Source organism: Panthera leo, chromosome B4 (genome assembly GCF_018350215.1).
Source record: "Panthera leo isolate Ple1 chromosome B4, P.leo_Ple1_pat1.1, whole genome shotgun sequence".
NCBI classification, from domain to species: Eukaryota; Metazoa; Chordata; class Mammalia; order Carnivora; family Felidae; genus Panthera; species Panthera leo.
The window spans coordinates 85933465-85952549 of NC_056685.1; positions in this window are offsets into that span (position 1 = coordinate 85933465).

Below are 19085 nucleotides of genomic sequence, written 5' to 3' on the forward strand. Positions count from 1 at the left end.
CTACAAAGCTGTAATCATCAAAACAGCATGGCATTGGCACAAAAACAGACACATAGACCAATGGCATAGAATAGAGAACCCAGAATTGGACCAGAAATGTATGGCCAACTAATCTTTGACAAAGCAGGAAAGAACATCCAATGGAAAAAAGACAGTCTCTTTAACAAATGGTCCTGGGAGAACTGGACAGCAACATGCAGAAGAATGAAACTAGACCACTTTCTCACACCATTCACAAAAACAAACTCAAAATGGATGAAGGACCTGAATGTGAGACAGGAAACCATCAAAACCCTAGAGAAGAAAGCAAGAAAAAACCTCTCTGACCTCAGCCGCAGCAATTTCTTACTTGACACATCTCCAAAGGCAAAAGAATTAAAAGCAAAATGAACCATTGGGACCCCATGAAGATAAAAAGCTTCTGCACTGTAAAGGAAACAATCAACAAAACTAAAAGGCAACCGACAGAATGGGAAAAGATATTTGGAAATGACGTATCAGACAAAGGGCTAGTATCCAAAATCTATAAAGAACTCACCAAACTCCACACCCAAAAAACAAACAATCCAGTGAAGAAATGGGCAGAAGACATGAATAGACACTTCTCTAAAGAAGACATCCAGATGGCCAACAGGCACATGAAAAGATGCTCAACGTCGCTCCTTATCAGGGAAATACAAATCAAAATCACACTGACATACCACTTCACACCAGTCAGAGTGGCTAAAATGAACAAATCAGGAGACTATAGATGCTGGAGAGGATGTGGAGAAACTAGAACCCTCTTTCACTGTTGGTGGGAATGCAAACTGGTGCAGCCACTCTGGAAAACAGTGTGGAGGTTCCTCAAAAAATTAAAAATAGATCTACCCTATGATCCAGCAAGGAATTCCTTTACCCAAGGAATACAGGAGTGCTGATGCATAGGGGCACTTGTACCCCAGTGTTTACAGCAGCACTTTCAACAATAACCATATTATGGAAAGAGCCTAAATATACATCTACTGATGAATAAAGAAATTGTGGTTTATATACACAATGGAGTACTATGTGGCAATGGGAAAGAATGAAATATGGCCTTTTATAGTAACGTGGATGGAACTGGAGAGTGTTATGCTAAGTGAAATAAGTCATACAGAGAAAGATAGATACCCTATGTTTTCACTCTTATGTGAATCCTGAAAATCTTGACACAAGACCATGGGGGAGGGGAAAGGGACAAAAAATAAGTTAGAGAGGGAGGGAGCCAAACCATAAGAGACTCTTAAATACTTAGAATAAACTGAAGGTTGATGGGGGGTGGGAGAGAGAGGAAAGTGGATGATGGGCATAGAGGAGGGCACCTGTTGGGATGAGCACTGGGTGTTGTATGGAAACCAATTTGACAATAAATTTCATATTAAAAAAAAAGAATATAGAGTGAGGAGAGACCAATTATTGGGTCAGAGATAGTGCCTCAATAGATATTTCTGTTTTGAAAACTGTAATGATAGATGATCATGATAATATCTCAGGATAATACATGATATTTAAGGAGTTTGAGGACTTGATATAATGAGATACATTCAAAATGCTCCACTGTCAGAGTTAAAAACACAAATAACAAAGAGCTTTATGAAAGAAAATTGAAACCACAGATTAAGAAAGTTCCAGGTAGGTATTTATAGATAACTTGAAGGCTGGTGACAACACAAAATAATAGAAATTCAAGTATTTTTGTATTTTGGGTGGGAGGGAGTGGCTGAAAACAAGATAAATATTTTCAAAATTATTCCTGTAACCCTTCCTTTCTAGTAGACATAAATACCATAAGTACCATTAACTAGGAAAGCCATTGATATTGACTTGTTAGAAATCTGGGATTAAGAGCTATTTTCATGAAAAAATAATAACAAGGTGGAGTCAGTACTTTTCATAATTCAAAATTCTGATAAATTAGAGAGCCCAGTGGAGGAGATTCAGAATACTAGGGAAGGGTGAGTTTAGCAGACAAAAACACAGTGTCAGACTATGTACATCATTTCATGCCCTATCTCCGTCATTCCTCCCCTGTGAATTCTTGGGTAAATTCCTAAACCTCCTGTAGTTTGTATATAGATAAGATGAAGGCTGTATACTAAGTCATGGAATATTTGTGAAGGTGGAATAATATAACACATTAAAAGATCTCCATATAATTTATAGCATAAAGTTATTAAGTTATTCGTGGTTTGACTATTATAGAATTATGATGCAGAGAAGGTCTACTAAAAATAATAGATTAAATTGACTACCTTAAATTATTCAAATCCTTTTCATTCTAGTATCAACTATTATCTGGTTTCCAGTTTGCTCTGTAGTGACTAAAATTACTATCTCCCAATTGCTAAATCTAATAATCCCCTCTTAGATAATATTCTGTTTTTCCACAAGGAGAAATTTGGTAATTCTTACAGTTTCCTTAATTTTGAAACCTCATGTGTCTTGACTTCTATAATGAGGCTTACTCTTGGTTCTATTAATAATGAGTGTTGCTCCTCATATTCTGCTCCTATCATCAGTCTTTCCAATGTTTGTGATTCCTTGGATTCTGTTTTGCTTTTATTTTTTAAAAATTTTTCATTCTGCCAATTTACTGATTGTTGTTCCATATTAAATTCCAATGTTTTAGTCACACACACACCTTTATCACATACAACTACATACACAAAAAAATATTTCTATTTCTGCTAAGCTCCACAATTTATGTTTCCAATAAGCTATTCAGTATTTTCACCCATATCCAGAAGTGCAAGGAACTTGGCATTTCTAAAGACTTAACTCATCTTCCCAAACAAGTGCCAACAACTCGAAAGACAAACTTGAATCCTCAAAGTATAAATGATTGGGTTCAAGTAGACTTAAACAGAATTGTCTTAAGTGTGAAGGCAAATTTCAGACTGAATATAGAAAGGATAATTAAAAAAAAAAACAGTAGGGAATTTATAAAAACCTGTTGGAAAATCTGGATGGTATTGTGAAAAATCGTACTTTAGTGGTTAATTTCAGTGAAGAACTGATAAAAGAATTGTTAGTGTACTTTATGCTACAATATAAATATTTGTTTCTTCTTTCTTTCTTTCTTTCTTTCTTTCTTTCTTTCTTTCTTTCTTTCCTTCTTTCTTTCTTTCATGTAATATTAGTTTCAGGTATACGGTATAGTGATTCAACACTTCCATACAATAACCAGTGCTCTTCACAGCAAATGGACTCCTTAAACCCCATCTCCTATTTATCCCCCACCCACCTCCCTTCTGGTAACCATTTAGTTTGCTCTTTATAATTAATAGTCTGTTTCTTGGTTTGTCTCTTTCTCTATTTTTCCCCTTTATTCATTTGCTTTGTTTCTTAAATTCCCAAATGAGTGACGTCATATGGGACTTGTTTTTCTCTGACTGACTTATTTTACTTCGCATAATACTCTTTAGCTCCATCCATATCATTGCAAATGGCAAGATTTCATTCTTTTTTATGGCTGAGTAATATATATGTGTATATATATATATATGCACACAGTAATATGTATACACACACACACACACACACACACACAATTTCTTCTTTATACATTCATCAGTCAATGGACACCTGAGCTGTTTCCATAATTTTGCTATTATAGATAATGTTGCTATAAACATCTGGGCGCACTTCTGGGTTTTCTATTCTGTTCCATTGATCTGTGTCTCTTATTGTGCCAATACTATACTGTCTTGATTACTACAGCTTTGTAATATAACTTGAAGTCTGTAATTGTGATGCCCCCAGCTTCACTTTTCTTTTTCAAGGTTGCTTTGGCTATTTGGGGTCTTTTGTGATTCCATACAAATTTTAGCATTGTTTGCTCTAGCTCTGTGAAAAATGCTGGTCTTATTTTAATGAGGATTGCATTAAATGTATAGATTGCTTTGGATAGTATAGACATTTTAACAATATTTGTTCTTCTAATTCATGAGCATGGAATATTTTTCCATTTCTTTGTGTCATCTACAGTTTCTTTCATCAGTGTTTTATAATTTTTAGAGTACTGGTGTTTCACCTCTTTGGCTAGGTTTATTCCTAGGTATATTATATTTGATGTGCTTTCAAAATATGATATGTGTTTATATGAATATCTAAGATATGTACACACATATTCATATGCACATATGTATACATAGGTGTGCATACGTGTATATGTAAAGTGATATCTTAGAGCTCATTTATTTTGATATGTAATATATTTTCTTAAATATATGTTATTTGTTATATATATACATATATATATCATATATATTCTGCGCTCTTTGGAATTTAACACATTTAAGAATATGTTGGTGTTAGTTCAAAAATTACTCATTAAAACAAGTATAGAAACTAGTAGCACATTATTTTATTGATATTGTAGTGGCGTCCCAATGCATATGTAAGTGACCATTGTAATGATACAGCTATAGAAAAGAATTCATAATTCCTGCAAAGTCACCACCTTCATATCCCTAAATCAAATGTGTTTACAACAATCACCATTTATCATGTAAATCAGATAAATGGCAAACATTATCCCAAATGCATATGATGGATTATAAGTGACATCCTAAATTTTAATGTTTCAACATTTTACAAAATGCACACCCCTCAATTAAATTTGGCCCCAATTTTGTCATTATAAATCACAAATTGATTATGAAATGTCAAAGAAAAATAAAAGTCACATTACCTGAAAACACAGGAAAAATGTAAAAAACATTTAAATTTAGTACAAGGAAAGTACTAAAAATCATGACTAAAATAGATAATGAAAATGATTTTAAAACATCTAGAAGATAACTATAAGGTAACTAATTGCACATAGTAAATATAATTGTATTTAATGTCTAAATTTAGATGTAATGAATCATATTTAACTTCTAAGAAATCCTTGTGCACTTACAAAGCACAGTAAAGCATTTAGAAAAAAATAACGATCAAGTCATCAGCTCATGGCTACTCAATCTGTTTACCACAAAAATAAATTCTTTGACTTTTACTAGCAATGGATTTTCATAAAAGGTCAAATATGTAAGCAAGTATGTAACCCATACGGAGTCATAAAGAGAAATGAATAAAACATTTTTTGCGGTAGCAAAACTTTTGCCTTTATACAAATTCCTGCATTTGTCATTTATAAATCTTTCCTCTAAACGTTTCCAGTATTGGAAGGGACATGAATGCTTTATATTCAAATTGTGAATAATCTTATTAATATAACAATCCTATTATGTTTCTCAAGAAAACCAATCAAGTGCATTTTTATTCAAAGCTTTTTTTTGGTTTCAATTACAAACAATTATATAAATTTTTGCCATACTTAATTGGATTGATACATATTAGATTCTATTCTTCCTTCATATCCAGGAGATTACTAGTTATACTCAGTCTTGAAAGAGGAAAAGGAAAATTTGTTGTAATTACAAACCATGTTTCAATCGAATTGCAACCAATGGATTAAATAAAAATTTAGCAAATGTATATTGGCCACCTGCCATGGAATAATCATGTTTAGGTGATTTGGGGATTAAATATAAAAGTAAGATATAATTTATTTCATCTGTTTTATGTCTGTAGCACAGAGGAAGATTCTGTATTTTCTGACCCTCTTGTACACTAGTATGAACCATGAAATTGCCTAACCAGTGGTAATATCTGAAATAGAAACAGAACACTATTCGTATTATCTATATGTCTATACATATTGTATGCATAAGAAAACACTTCTAAATATGCTGTTAATATAGTCTGGTCATTCTCGGAATACACAGATAGCTAGGTAGGTAGGTAAATAGACATTACAGATCCACTGCTACTTCTGCTCTGAAATAATTGAACGTTAATATTTATACCCACAAAAATGGGTTATATTAATTTAATTTTACATACAGTTAACTGTATGTGAATCATGATTTAAGTTGTCAGGCCTTTTAATTCTTTATTTCTGGAGCTACGTCTTATCTTCTTTTCACACTTTCCCATTGCTAAGCAAAAAATAATAAATACACAGTTTTGGAATTAAAGAGCTGCCAATCTAAAAATAAAAGGAAACAAATAAATAAACAGAAAGCACAGCTATTAATTTCATGTAGCCAATCATCAAAAGTAATCAAATTCCACACAATTAAAATTTGAGACAAACAATGGAAACTATCAAGAATCAGGATGTATGTTTTATAATTCTTTTGCCAGAAATTATTACTTGTTCCTTAAATAATTGATTGGTAATATCAATAAATAACAAGCCATTTCCATGTTCTGATTTTTTAAGTTAAAATTACAAGCAAAATTCTGAGAATTTAAAGATACATTTGAAATTTAAAAAATCATAATCAGCTCAAAACATAAATTTTCATTGAAATCATAACTCTATGATGTATGTAACTGTCACTAATGAAAGGCCAAAGGCCATATATAGAATTTACATTTATGAATAGCCATGTACATATAACATATAGTAATCAACATAATTCTACCCTGTGGCCATATTTCAAGCATACTTTTTGAAAGAATGTTCTTCCCTTTAACCTCAGAATTGTTTTAAGGATGGAAAATGTTCCATCTTCCATTTCTCATTGGTTGGAACTAAGTCCTCTCATATTTGAAAGAAGTGTAAGTTATACATATATGAAGTATGAGAAATTATGCCTTTTTTTCAAGAAAGATTATGAAACTCTAGAAAATCTATACCATAAAATGATCTTTTTAAAAAAAAAAATTTTTAACATTTATTTATTTTTGAGACAGAGAGAGACAGAGCATGAACGGGGGAAGGGCAGAGAGAGAGGGAGACACAGAATCGGAAGCAGGCTCCAGGCTCTGGGCCATCCCAGAGCCTGACGCGGGACTCGAACTCAGGGACCGCAAGATCACGACCTGAGCTGAAGTCGGATGCTCAACCGACTGAGCCACCCAGGCGCCCCTACCATAAAATGATCTTTAAATCTTTCTCACTGGTCCATTAAACTAATTATATTCATACCAACAGGGAAAAGTTAATTTCCTATGTAAAATTTGATATTTGAATCTCAGGGTATAGTGAATCACAGTGTTCTGTAAGCATTCTCAGGCAAGGGACCTACTGTCTTCTCATTTCCTTATGTAATTAATCTGTAATCACGTGGAGACAACATTGATCACAGGGTATCTGATAGGCATGGACAGCGCTGAGACTCTATGTGGTTAATGAGAATGATCAATGAGGTGGGTATTTCTAAGAGACAGGACACAGTAGTGCCCTTACATTTTAAATTTCTACAGCATACTGGAAGACAAATGTGATAGTCACTCTGGAACTTCAGGCACTTTTAAGATTCTTAATAATTTTAAATAGTGCTTAATTACAAAGCAAAAAATAAAATGGTGCCCACTTTTAATTTTTTTCCAGAAGCCTCTACTTGTTTTGTTATATTGAAAGATTCTCAGAGTTAAGAGAAAATAGTAGAATTCAAAAATTTTCAACTAGGAGCTCTTCCAAATTTATTCAAATGTATTCAAATGAGGCATTCAACTCAGCCTAGCAAAATAACCTAAGATTTTACTTGAAAACTGCCCCATCATAAATCATTTCAAGAGGAAATCTGTTATACATTGTAGGGCACCAATCATGGTTAGCAAAAGCTTCTTTGGTTGAATCCAAATATAAATAAATAAATTTGGGTATAAACAAATATGTAAATAAATTATATAGTGTGTGTATACTTGTCAGTTACATGTAATTTTTAAAATTATTTATATGCCTGAAATAACTGAGAATGAATTGCCTTATAGCCTTGGAATTTTAGTCTATTAAATTAAGACAGCTATGATGCTATCTATAATAATTCTTTGAACTGCTTAAAATGTCGTTGTCAACACATCAATATAAAATCCCTCATCATGGACACTAGTGACATACAAGTTTCTAAGTGCAAACAGTGCTTCCGTTCTCTGTACAGATCCCTCTACCAGTGCAAAAGATTGAAGTTTTAGATCTCTACCCTCACCTACCAATTTCCCCTTACAAATAATCTAATTCATCAGTACTGAAAACTGGTTGTTCTCTAAATGTTTTATTCTTTCTGGAAGTTCCACGGTTTTCCCTGTTGCTCTCTATGCCTGGAAAATCCTATCCAATGCTCTTTGCCCTCCTCTCTCTTAATTCAGCCATTTAAACCAACCTAGGAAGTCGTCATCCCTGACAAGCTGCCTCTAAGTGTATGAGCTATTATCCTTTGTTAATTTTGTGACCTGTTTTTACTCACACATTTCTGACACCAAACGTGTGGATTTTCTTCTTGGTAATTGAACTCAACCCCATCCTGTTCCTCTTTCCAGAAGTCAGGGCATGAGACTGAAAGCTCCAATAATCATGCTTTGGTCTTACTGGTAAAGAGCTCCCATTCCGGAGCTACCAAGGTACCCCTAGCAATCACACATCTTATTAGCATACAAAAGACACTTATCACTTTGGAGATTTCAAGGGTTTAAAAGCCTGTGTCAGGAACTGGGGACAAAAAACAAATATATATTTCTTTTTTTAAAAGTTTATTTATTTTTGAGAGGGGGGAGGGTCAGAGACAGAGGAGGACAGAGGATATGAAGTGGGTTCTGTGCTGACAGCAGAGAGCCCAATGTGGGGCTCAAACTCACAAACCGTGAGATCATGACCTGAGCCGAGTTGGATGCTTAACTGACTGAGCCACCCCGGCATCTCCCAAATATATATTTCTTATTGTATCACAGTGTGCTTTGCTCTTTTTTGTGTTCCAATGTTTACGTTTTTGAAATTTCTCTGAAACTTAGATACAAAGAGGATTATTTAAATTCGTATCAGAGATGACAAGCTCTTTATATATCGACTCCATTGGCAGAGATAAGAAAGAAAGGTTCAAAAGTGAGCCTCCAGAATTCAAGAAGGAAGAGGCTCTGAAATGCATGTACTGATTTTGCAATCAATTATGATTTTTATTCATGTACCTCTGTAGCATGTGCCACGAAGGATAGCTGGAGAACTCTGGGCATTTAGTTATTTTAGAATTTTTAATGATGCTCTTGACCAGTCCTGGGGAGCTACCCAGAGCTGTATAAATATTAACATGTATAGAATGTTTGCTTTAGCTGCAAACATTTCTTTAGACATACTTCTCTTATATAACTCATTAGTATCAGTTTGACCATAAATGTTTTTTTTATTTTATTGTTCTCTGATTTAATTTCACTGATACTTTTAAGTACAAATTGAGGCCTTATGGTAGTATCTGCATTTTCTTTATGCTTAAAAATATACTTTTAAATATTTAAGCAAAAATTTGTAAATTAGATAAAATGGTTGCATCTATTGAAATCTCAACTTTCCAAATAAGTACAAGAGGATATGAAAAATCTGAATATTCCTGTATCTTTCACAGGAATTATTTTTTAATTAAATATTTTCAAATAGAAAGTTTCAGGCCTAAGTTTATCACTGTTTAATTATTTCAAACATTTAAAGACAGGGTAATGCATATATGAGAAAAATACTCATATTTAAAATGTTTAGTAAATTTTAACAAATCTATAAAAAAGAAATATACAATTTAAAATGGGCAAATGGATTGAAAAAAAATGCTTTATAAATGTGGATATCAATCTGGCCAATAACCATGAAAAATATTCAACGTCAATTTACACCAGAAAATATCACACACATCAATTCCTTAATTAATATCATTATCTACCTCCCCTACTGCTACAAGTAAAATTTAAAAGATGGATAATATTATATGTTATTTAGCATGTGTAAAAATGGAACTTATATAAACTGTGAATATAAGTTGATATGACCACTTTGCAAAACCTTTTGGTATTATCTACCAACACAGAACTCTCTTATGCTAATGACTCAGCGATTCTATTGCAAGTCTATAACCAACAAAATTACATACAAATGTTTACCAAAAGACACTTAAAAAAATGTTGATTCCAGCACTGTTTGTAATTGCCCCAAACTAGAAGCAAACCAATGTCCATTAACTGCAAATGGATATATAAATTATGGTATATTTATGCAATGCAATTCTGTGCCATAATGAGAATGAATGAACTACAGCTATAAACATCAACAAAAACAAATCTCACAAGCACAGATAGCATTGTGAAAAAGCTAGACTCAAGAATACATAATGTATATTTCCATTACATAAAACTTAAAAGTAGGCAAAAGATAATGGGCTGTACTAGTGGTTGACCTTCTAAGAATGTAGTGACTAGACTAGAGTTTGAAAATAGCCTCTAGAATGTAGGTACTATTTTGTTTCTTCTTTTGAATGCTGTGTTGATAGTGTGTTAACTTTGTGAAAAATTTTTGAGTTGTACATTTATGATTTGTGCACTTTTATGTGTATGTGATATACTTCAATCAAAGTTTACTTAAAATGCACACATGACTATATATACTCTTCATTATTCAGTTCTTCTACTACCATAATTCACTCCCCAAACTACTCTCCCTCATTCAATTTTTATATTTCTCCCTAGATTTAATATGAACAATTCTGAAAGCCACCACCAAGACCCCTGGCATTTTGCACCAGATAACTATTTTATTTGTAAGTAACAGAATGTTACCTCTGATAGAAGAAAATATATTTTAGTTGATCCCATTAATTCATTTGGGACCATTTGCTGGTATAACTCATTTATAACCAATCTAAATGATTTGTTGTCAGTCTTATGAGCCAACATAATCCTCATTCCATATTATTTTTTTAATATGAAATTTATTGTCAAATTGCTTTCCATACAACACCCAGTGCTCATCCCAACAGGTGCCCTCCTCTATGCCCATCACCCACTTTCTCCTCCCTCCTACCCCCCATCAACCCTCAGTTTGTTTTCAGTTTTTAAGAGTCTCTTATGGTTTGGCTCCCTCCCTCTTGAACTTTTTTTTTTTGTCCCCTTCCCCTCCCCCATGGTCTTGTGTCAAGTTTCTCAGGATCCACAAAAGAGTGAAAACATAGGGTATCTGTCTTTCTCTGTATGACTTATTTCACTTAGCATAACACTCTCCAGTTCCATCCACGTTGCTACAAAAGGCCGTATTTCATTCATTCTCATTGCCAAGTAGTATTCCATTGTGTATATAAACCACCATTTCTCTATCTGTTCATCAGTTGATGGACATTTAGGCTCTTTCCATAATGTGGCTATTGTTGAAAGTGCTGCTCTAAACATTGGGGTACAAGTGCCCCTAAGCATCAGCACTCCTGTATCCCTTGGATAAATTCCTAGCAGTGCTATTGCTGGGTCATAGGGTAGCTCTATTTTTAATTATTTGAGGCACCTCCACACTGTTTTCCAGAGTGGCTGCACCAGTTTGCATTCCCACAAACATTGCAAGAGGGTTCCCTTTTCTCTACATCTTCTCCAGCAACTATAGTCTCCTGATTTGTTCATTTTAGCCACTCTGATTAGTGTGAGGTGGTATCACAGAGATACAACCTCATTCCATCTTAAAAAGCACAAGGAAGCTCAAAAATCTCATCACTTTCACTAAGATTTCATTTTGGTTGAGATTGGATCCACTGGAATTGTTTAAACAGGTAACTCTAAAGATATTTGTTTTCTAGATAGCCCATTCCTAGAACTGATACAAATGGGGTCCAAGGATAGTGTTAATAAACAAAATAGATAGGGAAAACACTTCTATTTTTGCCTTTCACTTTTCCATTTCACACACTTCCCATTTTTGCCGATAAATTGCAATACTGATTGATTTTAGGGATAGTTCATTTCACTGCCCGGCAAAAAAAAAAAAAAAATGTTAATTTAAAATTGTTCAAGATGGCAGATCAAAGCACATGATGAATGCATTAAGTATATACTGTTACCTAATAAAACTTACCCCAAATCTTAGCAACTCAGAGCAGCCATATTTATCACACAGTTATGTGAGTCAGGAATCTAGACTGAGCATAGTTGGGTCCTCTGCATTCTCACAGGAATACAGGTAGGGCTTTCACCAGGGCTGCAGTTACTTTCAGGCTGAATTGGAGGAAAGTTTGCTTCAATTTATGACTTCCATACCTCACAATATGGTAGCTTGCTTCATCAGAGTGGACATGCAAAAAAAGCAAGAAAGAGAGAGGGTTTGAATAAGATGGAAGTCACAGATTTTTGTATCTCAGTCTTGGAAGTGACATCTTATCAGTTCTTCTCTATTATATTTGCTAGAATCAAAAACTAGGTGAAACCCACACTCAAGGCTACGAATTGCACTATGGTGAGATCACCAGGGAGTAGGGGTAAATGGGAGCTAATGTGCAAGCAGCCTACTGCAATAGGACAATTTTTTTAAATAAACAACAACAAAAAATTATCATTGACACAATCACAAACTAACTACCAAAGTGATATCCTAAAACAAATCAAAATCATGAGACATAGAAAATGCAAAATCCACTATCTGGTATGTATACTAAGCTGCTTGCTAAGATTTATAAATTGTTATTGATGGAAAATTACTTCAAATTCCTTTTATTATATATAATAATAATATTTGCAGTTTTCTACTTTCTTTATAAATACTTTATTTTTTACTTGTCTACATAAATTGATTCAACTAATATAGCCTTTTATTATGTACAAGATTAGTTTTATACTATTCATAAGACAACTTAGTGCTTTATAAACTTAAAAGTACTTTATGAAGATTGAAATACAGTCAGCTCTTTTCAACATTGGTAAAATTTAGTCATATGAAAATTTCAGAAAAAAGTAGAAAGATTGTATTAGAGGTGAGGGGTCTAGTTAAGGGTTAATTTATAGAAACCCAATGTGGATATGCTTAGAATATTACCATACAATATGAAATTCTTAGAGAGACAGACCAAAGTTCAATTTTGAAATTTCTCCTAATTAAAAAAAAAAATTCAAAGTGAGTATTTTTTGGTGCATTTTACCAGTATGTGGACATATTCCATACTGACTTTGTGAATATTGGATAATATTTAGCATACTGTGTATGACCTAATAATGTGCTAAAGTAGCAATTATGACAAACAAATTATAAAAAAGAATTCACTAAGGCTAGGGAGGAATATCTCATAAAGTAGTAAATCATTAAGCAAATTCCCAAAACAGCCATTCCACTGAAATAAGTTAACATATTTCAGTGCACAGAACAAAGAAAGTAGCATAAAATAAACATAAAATGTTGTTGTATCTTTTGCTTTCATTTTTAAGTTTACTAACTTTAGAAGCAAACTGAAAAAAAGTCTTCTTTTATAATGAAACTCTGAAATATTCCCAGCTCTTAATATCAAAAAGGAGGAAGGAAGTAGAAGATAAAAGCACTTATAATCATCTTATATTTATAATGTAAGAAAGACAAATAAAAGACATAACACCTTGTTACATTCTAACTACTATTTTTATTTTTTTGGATTTTTCTACATTTTTCACAAATGCTTATCTATAAGATATTTTTTCCTCTTACATGTTAATCACATAGAATGGCTTATAAAAATTAATATACTCTTTGATCCAGTATTTTTAATTGTTATGATTTAACCTAAGACTGTCAAATCACCAGTGCTCAAATACATATACAAAAGCATATTCAGCATATATTATTTATAATGCCATAATTTTAAAACAAGTTGAATTTTTATCACTAGCAAATTGCTTCCATATATGGTTAAATTCAAAATTAATGGAATATTAAACAGTTGTAAAATTACTATGGAGTTCTTCTTTTATGGATATACATATGTAACAATTTAGATCCAATCAGGAGAGAATCACACATATATTGAAGAGTAAATTTGGAGCTGAAAGGCAACAAATTGATAATTGGTATAAGATATCTGTTCATAATTATAATGCTACAGGAAAAATCAGGTTACCGAATCATAGATATAACATTTTTTCTTCAATAAAGTTAATATACTAGGTGGTATCCTGTGTGTTAGAAGTATAACAGTATACAAAACAAATGTCTTGCTCTGTGGAGATTACATTCTAGTATATTCTTATTATGTTCAAAACTGTACACAAGCAGATAGATATATCCAATATACAGTTTATTCAGAGTGCTATTAAAATCATTAGCCTAAATGAGAATGATTCCCTGGGGTGCAATTATAAAACAGCGTTATTTTTCTTACAATATTGTGTTTCAATACTAGTTTGAATTTTCCCTTCTTTCTTTATTTTTTATTTAATAATTTTTTTAACATTTATTTATTATTGAGAGAGAGCATGAGCATGTGCAGGAGAGGGGCAGAGACACAGAATCTGAAGCAGGCTCCAAGTTCTGAGTCAGCACAAATCCCGACGTGGTGCTCGAACCCCCAAGCCGTAAGACATGACCTGAGCTGAAGTCGGACACTTAACCAACTGAGCTACCCAGGCATCCCATGAATTTTCCTGTCTATCACTGAAAGTCAATTTAGGCAGATACCATAGATTTTTAACTCACTTCCAGGTATTAAAAGTTTCATTCTCAATTATTTGAAAAATCCATTCTGATCTAAATAAAAATGTTTACCTCTCATTCACTTAAAAGTATCTTTCTCTTGGGCCCAAATGAGGCTTAAAAAATGATTATAAATAAAAAATGTGTGATCAGCTCTTTATTCTTTTCCTCCCTTACTGTTTCATGATTTCTGTCTTCATTCTGGTACATCTGATTCCTGCAGGTTCAAGCTAAGAGGAAGGAAAAAGTGATATATGGACAAGAAAGCACTTACTTGAGAGCACTATTATAATCTGGCACAGGTACTTTCCATATGATAGCTGTGACTGTTTATCAGAGTCATAAAACCTCAGAAAAACACCTTTGGAAGGTAACATCAAAGGAAAAATCCTAAAAATCAGTGTATACACAATGATCTTTGGATATTGCTTCTGAAAAAGTCACTCTCAAATGATGCATCCACCCAGCATTATCATGCTGAGATAATTTTAACAATTAACATCTTATTATATGGTGGTAACCCAACAGCTGTAAACACCTGGCCAAGGTCTGTTTTTATTCCCTGGCCCATTTATCCAACGCTGGCCATGATGGTGAGACTGGTCAATATGGAAGACAGAGATTACTCTAACATATAGGTAAATGGTACATCAGTGTTCAAAATAATTGTAGAGAGGATCCCAAAATGAAGTATGAATATTCTCAAATCCTACGTGTTTCAGAATATAATCCATTCCTCTAATACCCAAATGAAAGTTTAAGGTCCTGTCCAACAAGACTGCAACAGCTGCATTCTTTTATTGAGCTTTCCATCCAAAGTATTTTGTAAAATTTTCTCTATATCTTTCTTTTTCACTTTTTGTTTTTTTTTTTAATGTTTGTTTATTTATTTATTTTGAGAGAGAGAGAGAGAGCACACATGTGAGCAGAGGAGGGGCAGAGAGAAAGGGAGAGAGAATCTCAAACAGGCTCTGTGCCATCAGCACAGCACAGAGCCCAATATGGGGCTCAATCTCAAGAACCATGAGCTTGTGACCTGAGCCAAAATTAACAGTTGGCTGCTTAGCTGACTGAGCCACCCATGCATCCTGTTTTGTTTTGTTTTTAAGAATTCTAAGGGAAAGCTTGCATGGTCTGGAAATCCATCCTGAATGTCCTTCAAATACCCTAGCCAATCATTGTTAGGGTGACCCTAAGTTCAATTTTTATTGCCAAAGGTCATGTTTTAAAGTTTTAATTAGTTTTGGAAATCGTATGTTTGAAAGGTTAGACATGGCACATGGGAAATACAATGAGAAATTCCTGAAACAAGACAATTGATATCGCTCTCTCTGGAATAGCTATCTGTGTCTTGCTCCTTGGCTGGTTTTCTGCTAATCATTGTCTAAGCCTACTATAATGTTAAAAGGACTCAATTCTCCACTTCCCACACCCCCCCTAACAACTACCAATGACTATTATCATCACTCCAAACAGGTATTCAGCCTCTTCCAGGGTTCAAATAGATGAGAAAAATAAAATAAGTTTTCTCTTCTCTCAGAACTGCCTTTAGCTTGGTGAGGTACTCAGGGCTGCAGTTCAGAAAGGTAAGTTTTATATTGTTACACAGAACATTTAGTTCCACATTGCTTCATTGCTTCTCTTGTTTCGGATTAGGATCTCTTACAATGTTTTTCTATACAAACAATTCAGAAATTTCCTTGAGGCTTGAAATAGCATTTTTTCATCATCAAGTCATCAAGTTTTCAAACATTCTTTGAAAGTACCACATTATATGTATGAAAAGTATGTGTAAATGTGAACTATGTTTTTAGTCGGATTTTCCAGCTGCTAATCCAGTTGTGTGTGGCTGAAGATCATATTCAACATTCCTGCCAGTTCTCAGGTCTTCCTGGCTTTCACACTCTACTGCTGGTACCATTCCACTGATGAATACTTTGGGCATCTGTGATGAATATCTAGATATTCCTATATCTCTCCATTAATTTCTAAGTTTTTTAATGTTTATTTTTGAGAGAGAGAAAGAGACAGAGCACAACCAGGCAAGGGGCAGAGAGAGAGGGAGACACAGAATCTGAAGCAGGCTCCAGGCTCTGAGCTCTTCACACAGAGCCCCATGAAGAGCTCGAACTCACAAACAGCGAGATCATGACCTGAACCGGTCAGAAGCTTAACCAACTGAGCCACTCAAGCTCCCTTCAATTAATTTCTGATTGGACTTCCAAACTTCCTGACAAAGTTCGTAATTTCAGGCTAACAATAATATGGATTTTTCCTATTCATTAGAAACTGAGTTGGTAGTTTTTGGCTAGCAAAGCAGAAGATTGTTACTCCATTTAGCCTGTATTCAGTGCTTAACTGAGTGTGCCATTGCTTATAGCAAAATTGGAGGATTATCTTATCAACTTCAAAATGGTACAAGTATAGTTTTCACCTGAGTTGAGATTTACCAGCTAAGATGGCCACAAATACTTGCCTTCTTATACCAGACATTTGTTGTTTCTCAAGAATAAATATTTCTCAATTTCTTGCCTTCCTTTGGGTGATTTTTATTACTTAAAATTGTTGGTTTTGATAATTTTATTTAGCTTTGTATCATTTTCTATAGTGTAGGGGAATGCCAGAATGCTTCAAGTTACCATTGCCCAAAGGTCTTTCACAACATATGGTTTTCATAGATACTTTTTTTCCTAGAGTGAGATGCAATAGAATCATATAAATAAAATCTTGTGTATTTTTCTAATCCTTTACATATATAAGCATAAATATGTATAAATTTAATGAAAATGTCACAGCCCTCAAAGCTGGAGGAAAACCAGTACTCAGAACTATAATTATACACAGCAACTCATGTTTTCACATTAATCATTATTCATCCTTTCTAGAAAATAAGTTTTAAAGTAGACTTTCTTTTAAAATGTGTATTTTTTCTCATATTTATACCAAATGTATTATATCCAAATATAGTATATCCCCACCCACTGATTTGGGTTTGGTCATGAGAATTGTTTTCACCTATAGAATGAGAATGGGTATCCCATAGGCCACATAAGCTTTAATAATCATCAGCTGCCTTTGAAATTTCTTCTTTTTTTCCCAAGAAAATAGCATGTCCCAGATTGGAGAAGCTTCTTTAAATGCGATCCTTGGATAAAAGATATGCGGAGAACAGCTGAAACACCAATAACACAGTATGAGCGAGGTATGAATCATTATTTACAATAAGTCATGTTGTAAATCATTGAGATTGTTGAATCATTGTTTTAATTCAGGGTAACCTAGTACAAACTTAATACAGATGGACCTTCCTAGAAGTATCACTCAGTATTTCTACTTATATCCCATGGTGAGAACGTAGCTAGCTGGTCACTTCTAATTTTAAGAGGTAACGACAAATCTATTCTAACAGGGCACATTCCTAACCCTAGTAATGAGGAAGAAAGGGAAAATGAGGGTTGGGCAACTACCAGTCTCTGCCATCCCATTACGATGCCAAAGATCAATCACTGATGCATTCATTTCCTTTTTACCAAATATGTGTTATATATTTTCTCTATTTTAATTTGAACTTTATGAAATGTAAAAGATTGATGGCATTTGTTTTGCTCATTTTGCCTGCGGATCTCCTCACAGCTCGATTCATATCCTAATTTCTCTTTCCTCATTCTCTTTCATTTCTGCTCCATTCTCGATCACTCCTTTCCCTTTTGTTTCTTTTCAGGCTAATTTTGTATTGCTATCTGATAAAATATGTTTTCCAAAACCAATTTTAATGGAATTTCTACATTTTATTCAGTTATTAAATAGGCATACAATAATTATTCTCTTCTTCATATTTTCATTTCTTTAGTGTTTTTCTCTAATAAAAAAAGCAGAAAGCAGCTTGAGGTGTCTTAATAGAGATTAACTTCACACAAAATATAATCAATCAGTATTTTCCTATTATAATGCTGGCATTTTGAACATTCAGCTTAAATGAAAAAAAAAACAATATTATAATAAATGATAAATGACTTGGAGTTGGAAAAAAGAAAAGTATGAAATTGTTCTAGTGGCATTTTACCCTATTTCTTTCTTTCTGTATGATCCATAAGCAAAAAAAGGAAAAAAAAGAAAAAAAAATCAAATTATCTACAAATTCAAGTTCTAATTACATTATAAGCCAAAGTGGCTTAGCAGGGCTGTGTTCACCCTGTTGAATAGAGACCCCACATGTATTGGATTAGATATATGGAAATCCTCAAATATGTGAAAAATTGGCATAGTGGCAGTTATCACCACTGAGTGGAGAACAGTATCAGAGACAAGCTTTTTTTTTGCTGAAGGAGAGTGTGTTGTCAAATGTTGGGAACAGCTGGCTTGACAGATTGTCTTTGTTTGTCCCCAGCTTAGACTTTGTGGAACACTTCAGCATGTATTGGGTATGCTATTTAGGTTAGACATGACATTTCTAGTACCTCTTTAAAGGTCACAATGACAGATGCCTGGGTATAATGTTCTCCACTGGAAACATTTATGTAGTGATCAACGCTTCTGTCTTTTTCAAACATTGCTCTTTATTTTAAGTGATTTGTAAGAATTCTGTTTTGTGGAGACCCAGGTTCCAGTCTTGATTTCGCTGACT